This window comes from Schistocerca serialis, chromosome 2, assembly GCF_023864345.2.
Source record: "Schistocerca serialis cubense isolate TAMUIC-IGC-003099 chromosome 2, iqSchSeri2.2, whole genome shotgun sequence".
NCBI lineage: Eukaryota > Metazoa > Arthropoda > Insecta > Orthoptera > Acrididae > Schistocerca > Schistocerca serialis.
In genome coordinates, this window is record NC_064639.1 from 256042646 (window position 1) to 256050013 (window position 7368).

A 7368-nucleotide genomic window follows, 5' to 3' on the forward strand; every position below is an offset into this window, starting at 1 on the left:
CCTCGGGCGGAGAAGATTTCCAACACGGCCGGGTATCGAACCCGGGACCCAGTGATCCAACAGCAGCAACGCTAACCATAAGACCACGAGCTGCGGACGGCATGAGCTACAGGAAGAGAAGCGTAATATATAATACGTACGAAACCCAAGAGGGAACAATAAGAACGGAAGTCTACGAACGAATTCCTTGGATTAAAAAGGATATAAGAAAGGGTATAAGACAGCGATGCGGTCTTCTTCCACTACCGTCCAAACTGTACGTCTAAGAAGTAACGCTGAAAATAAAAGAAAGATTCAAGAGTGGAGTCAAAACTCAAGATAAATCACAAGATTCGCTGATGCATTGCTATCGTCAATGAAACTGAGGAGGAATTGCAGGACATATTGTAGGGAATGAACAGATTAATAAAAACAGTACGTGGAGTGGGTGTGAACAAAAGGGAACGAAACCTAACGAGGAACAGCAGTAAGGAGATTGTTGATAAACTTAATATGAAAATTGGGGATCTCGAAGTAGAAGAAATGAAGGAATTCTGCTACCTTGGACGCAAAATTACGCATAATGGACGAAGAAAGGAGGGTACAAGAAGCAGATTAGCACAGACAAAGAACAAATTCCTGTCTAACATATATCTCCTAGCATCAAGCACAGGCCTTAGACTGAAGAAGAAATTTCTGAGAATGTATGATTCGAGTATAGCACTGTATAGAAGTAATTCAATGATTGCGGGAAAACCAGGAAACAAGAGTTTCGAAGAGTTTGAGATGTGATGCTATTGAACGGCAAAAAAACGATAAGAAAAGAGGTTCTCTGGAGAATCGATGTGGAACGGAGTACGTGGAAAACACTGATGTCAAGAAGGGACTGACTGAGGACACATGTGTTGAGTCCTTGTTGATCTTATAACTAACATAAAGTTCTAAACTTCTCACACGTGACCCGCTTAGATTTCTCATACTTTCTGTTTTCCCTTCATGAACAGCTTTTTGGTGTGTAATTAGTTACTTGTGGGAGATGTAGGTTACTATTGTTCTTATACACTGTCCAGAACGTTCTTCAAACCAATCACGAACAGTTGTGGCCCAGTGACATGGAGCGTTGAAATCCATAAAATTTTCATCGTTGTTTGGCAACATGAAGTCCATGAATGGATGCAAATGGTCTCCAGGTAGCCGAACATAACCAATTCCAGTCCATGAGAGATTCAGTTGAACCAGAAGACCGAGTCCATTCTATGTAAACACAGCCCACACTATTACGGAGCCACCGCCATCTTGCACAGTGCCCCGTTGAGAACTTGTGTCCATGGCTTCATGTGATCTGCCCCTCTCCCGAACTCTACCATCAGCTCTTACCAACTGAAATCGGGGACTGTCTTACTAGACCACGGTTTTCCAGTCGTCTAGGGTCCAACCGGTATGGTCACGAGCCCAGGAGAGGCGCTGCAGGCGACGTCGTGCTGCTAGGAAAGGAAATCGCGTTGGTCGTCTGTTGCCATGGTCTTCTAACGTCAAATTCCGCCACGCTCTCCTAATGAATACGTTCGTCGTACGTCCTACATTATTTTTCGTGTTTATTTCAAGCAGTGCTACTTGTCTCTTAGCACTGACAACTCTACGCGCACGCCGCTGCTCTCGGTCGTTAAGCGAAAGCCGTCGGTCACTGCATTGTCCGTGGTGAGAGGTGACGCCTGAAATTTTGGACTCTCGACACATTCTTGACGCTGAGGATATCGGAATATTTAATTCCCTAAGAATGACAGAAATGGAATGTCCCACGCGTCTGGCCCCAACTACCATTCCGCGTTCAAAGTCTGTTACTCTCAGTCGTGCAGCCATAATCACGTCGGACACCTTTCCACATGAATCAGACAGCTCCGCCAATGCACTACTCTTTTACACCTTGTGTACGCGATACTACTGCCATCAGTATACAGGGTGGCCCATTGATAGTGACCGGGCCAAGTATTTCACGAAATAAGCGTCAAACGAAAGAACTACAAAGAACGAAACTTGTCTAGCTTGAAGGGGGAAACCAGACGGCGCTATAGTTGGCCCGCTAGATGGCGCTGCCATAAGTCAAACGGATATCAACTGCGTTTTTTTAAATAGGAACCCCCATTTTTTATTACATATTCGTGTAGTACATAAAGAAATGTGAATGTTTTAGTTGGACCACTTTTTTCGCTTTGTGATAGATGGCGCTGTAATAGTCACAAACATATGGCTCACAATTTTAGACGAACAGTTGGTAACAAGTAGGTTTTTTAAATTAAAATACAGAACGTAGCTACGTTTGAACATTTTATTTCGGTTGTTGCAATGTGATACATGTACCTTTGTGAACGTATCATTTCTGAGAACGCATGCTCTTACAGCGTGATTACCTGTAAATACCGCATTAATGCAATAAATGCCCCAAATGATGTCCGTCAACTCAGTGCATTTGGCAATACGTGTAACGACGTTCCTCTAAACAGCGAGTAGTTCGCCTTCCGTAATGTTCGCACATGCATTGACACCGCGCTGACGTATGTTGTCAGGCGTTGTCGGTGGATCACGATAGCAAATATCCTTCAACTTTCCCCACAGAAAGAAATCCGGGGACGTCAGATCCGGTGAATGTGCGGGCCATTGTATGGTGCTTCGACGACCAATCCACCTGTCATAAAATGTGTTTTTCAATACCGCTTCAACCGCACGCGAGCTATGTGCCGGACATCCATCATGTTGGCAGTACATCGCCATTCTGTCACGCAGTGAAACATCTTGTAGTAACATCGGTGGAACATTACGTAGGAAATCAGCATACATTGCACCATTTAGATTGCCATCGATAAAATGGGGGCCAAGTATCCTTCCTCCCATAATGCCGCACCATAATGAACCCGACAAGATCGCTGATGTTCCACTTGTCACCACTTCCTGTTTCCTTAAATAACGTAACTATCCGTCGAACGGTCCGGACACTTGGATGATGTTGTCCAGGATACCGAGCAGCATACATAGCACACGCCCGTTGGGCATTTTGATCACAACAGCCATACATCAACACGATATCGACCTTTTCCGAAATTGGTAAACCGTCCATTTTAACACTGGTAATGTATCAAGAAGCAAATACCGTCCGCCCTGGCGGAATTTTATGTGATACCACGTACTTTACGTTTGTGACTATTACAGCTCCATCTATCACAAAGCGAAAAAAGTTATCCAACTAAAAAATGCACATTTATTTACGTACTACACGAATATGTAATAAAAAAAGGGTGTTCCTAATTAAAAAAAAAAAAAAAACGCAGTTGATATCCGTTTGACCTATGGCAGCACCATCTAGCGGGCCAACCATAGCGCCATCTGGTTTCCCCCTTCAAGCTAGACGAGTTTCGTTGCTTGTAGCTTTTCCGTTTGATGCATATTTCGTCAGATATTTGGCCCGTTCACTATCAGTGGACCACCCTGTATATGCATATCGCTATCATTTTTTGTCACCTCGGAGTAAATGTTAACAATTTTAAATGTAATAAGATTAAGAGTGAGAAAACTGTTTGAATGAATAATAATATATGTAAAAGTAGGCAGATAATGTCATTTAGGAACCTACTGTTGTGCTGCGCGTAACTCTGAAACGGGCTCACGAGACACTGAACTGCGGTACGCTCCCAATGAAGACGGCGTTGTGGGCGCGCTCGCTGTTAGCCGTCCTGTTAACCTGACGTGAACAGAAGTCGTGACAGGGACAATGGAGTGCTTGTTGGTTGTGGACTGGGTCCAGCCTGATGGAGAAGACGACGTAAATAGGCGGGGGTACGCTCACAGTTGTGAGTCTGACTGTGTGGACTGCAGGTTCATCACTGGAAAATGTCGGCGACATTTAATTCAATAGTAAAATTTATACAGTTGCAAAAGATATTTTGTGCTGCATTGCACTGTATAGCTATATAAACACAAGGACGTGCTGAAAAATAATTCCTCCGAATTTTTAAGGTATTTTAATGCTAGAACACTAAAGGAGGGGAAATGTTAAATTGCACTACTCTAAATTTATTCAAAGGAAGTCATAATGTACATGGCGACAAAGAAAACCGGGAACATTTCCAAAATCCAATAAAAGTAGAAGTGATGAAAGAAAGAAATTGCACTCATAGATTGAAACCTCCCAACTCTGCCATTTACGAAACATTGATGGTATTTATCGTTTTTAAAAAATTACGTTCTTTAGATGGCGTCCTCCTGTACGAATACATTTGTGAAATCTGCTGTTGAGATTCCTCATTGACCGCTGCAACATCTCAGTTGGGATACTGTGAGTTACATCCCGAATTCTTTGTTTTAACTCATCCAGGGTTCTTGGTCGAGTCGTGTAGACTTTGCTTTTGAGGTAGTCCCACAAGAAAAAAATCACAAACGGATAAATCTGGCGGTCTAGGGGGCAAGGGAATGCTACCGAATCGTGAGATCAGACGGTTGCCAAACAATTATCGCACATATACCATTGATTGTCGTGCAGTGTGTGATGTCACTCAGTCCTGTTGAAACCAGGTTTCTTGTTCGTTTGGAAAGTCGTTCAATGCAGGCGTAACGAAAGTTCGTTAACATCTCCACGTGACGATCGGCATTGAGAGTTATTGTGTTTCCCTGTTCATTTGCGAAAAAATACGGTCCGATAATCCCATGTTATGAATCACCACACCATACTGTCACTTTACTAGCGTGTAAAGGGCGCTCATGAACGTCATCAGGATTTGTGTTTGCCCAGTCCGTGCGGTTCTGGCGCTGCAGTCCGGAACCGCGAGGCTGCTACGGTCGCAGGTTCGAATCCTGCCTCGGGCATGGGTGTGTGTGATGTCCTTAGGTTAGTTAGATTTAAGTAGTTCTAAGTTCTAGGGGACTTATGACCTAAGATGTTGAGTCCCATAGTGCTCAGAGCCATTTGAACCATTTTTGTTTGCCCAGTAACGGTAGTTCTGTTTATTCACAAAACCTGTGAGATGAAAATGTGCCTCATCTGACATCCACAACTTGTACAGAAATTCATCGTCATTGTTTATTTTTGTTACCATTCATTGACAGAATCCTAATCGTAACCGGTAAAGTTGTCGTTCAATTATTGCGCCATCTGTAGTCTGTATGGATCAAATTTCAAATCACGATGAAGAATTCTGCCAACACTCGCCCGGGACATTCCAACCAATGCTGCTTGCTTATGAATTGAAGGCCGTGGGCTCCGTGAGACAGACTCGCGCACAACATCATCAATGTTAGCTCAAGAACGCACACTTCTTGGTCGTCTTGTTGGTTTCCTCTTGAAGGCAGATCCAGTCTCTTCAAAGTTATTAATCCAACCTTTTATCGCGTGTTTCGATGGAACGTCATCATGACGTCCTAAATTATAAAAACGTCGAAACTCCCTCTGCGCCGCTACTAAACTATCATTGTTTTTATAAAATATTTTTATGGCTAACGCACGCTGTTGTCCGTTCCACTGATCAATGAATACTGAGATGGCGGATGTTCACTCGCGGATGTTCACTCGCTGTCACGAACCCGCAGTGCTGCCACCTGCCCATGGCTGCCACTACTCATTTCAAACATTCCTGTTATTCTGTGTCACCCTACATAAGTTACAAATTAGTTAACTACCATTACTAGATATCCAATGGCATGTTACATACAAAATTAAGTACAAAATGTTCTGTTTTATACCCTACTGCATCTTAAATTTTAAGAGGATTCAGTAATCCAGTGTGAAACGAAACAAACTGTATTAATCTTCTACATCTTTATTCTTCATGTCTACAGATTTATTTGTCAACAAAGTCACTCTAGCGACGAACACGTTTCTCCCAACGAGCAACCATTTTGTTGACACCGCCACTGTAGATTGTTTGATTTCGTTGATGCAGCCACAACCTCACCTCTGCTTTCACCGCTTCGTCACTACCTAAGTGAAGTCCTCGAAAGTGATCTTTAAGTTTTGGAAACAGATGAAAATCGGATGGGGCCCAGTCGGGACTGTATGGAAGATGGTCGATGACAGCGAACCAAAGGCGTCCGACTGTTGAAGATGTCGCAGCCTTCTTGTCATTCTGAAGGTGAGGTTGCTCCGTGTGTGGAAGAATTCTTCGAATTCATGCTTTCAGGTTTCTGAGGGTCTCACAGTACCTTGAAAGGTTTATGATGGTGTCTTTAGGCATAAACTCCAAATGCACCACACCTTGAACATCCCAGAATACTATGCACAAGTCTTTGCCTGCTGATGGTACCGGCTTCAACGTTATAGGCGTTGGAACTCAGTTCATTCTCTCTTGTTTTCGGCATCAAAACTGCGAACCCAGCTTTTATAACCTATCGCAATGTTATTAATGAACCCATCGCCCTCACGCTCAAAACGCAAAAGAATTTGTTGACAGGTGTCTACATTCCTCTGTTTCACGTCAAGAATGAGCATTCGGGGCACCCACTACGCACGCAGTTGTGGAATGACGCCCTGTACGCGCTCTCTTGACATGCCACACTCACTTGACAGCTGTGTTTGTGTTATCCGACGATTTTCTGTGATAATTTAATCAAGCCCCGATTCCGAAGAGTTTCGTCGGCTGCCGTAGGCAGTCGCCCTCTCCGAGCCCTTCACACGTTGAGGCTACCACAAACAACCCGACGTCGCACTTACTGATGTCTGTACTATCATCACCATAAAAATGGTTCAAATGGCTCTGAGCACTATGGGACTTAACTGCTGAAGTCATCAGTCCCCTAGAACTTAGAACTACTTAAACCTAACTAACCTAAGGACATCACACACATCCATGCCCGAGGCAGGAATCGAACCTGCGACCGTAGCGGTCGCTCGGTTCCAGACTGAAGCGCCTAGAACCGCTCGGCCACTCCGGCCGGCTAATCACCATGCACAACTTTCGTTCTCTTATGGATTTCAATAATTAGAGGCACTTTTCCTGCGCTTAGAAACTCGACTACAGTACGCTGTTTCTCACGCACAGACATACGAGTAGCTATGTCGCACACCGCCATGTCACACTTACAAATTGGAGCCCTCTAGAGGCAGAAGGTTGAAGTTTGCGTCATCGACTCGGGAAAGTTGACCGAGTAAAATGCATGAGGTGTAATACACCAGCCGATGTAGACAGCAGAATAAACAACTAGCAGGCACTACTTTTCAGCACGCCCTCGTAGAATAGGCGTCCGCAGCTCGTGGTCGTGCGGTAGCGTTCTCGCTTCCCGCGCCCGGGTTCGATTCCCGGCGGGGTCAGGGATTTTCTCTGCCTCGTGATGACTGAGTGTTGTGTGATGTCCTTAGGTTAGTTAGATTTAAGTAGTTCTAAGTTCTACGGGATTGATGACCATAGA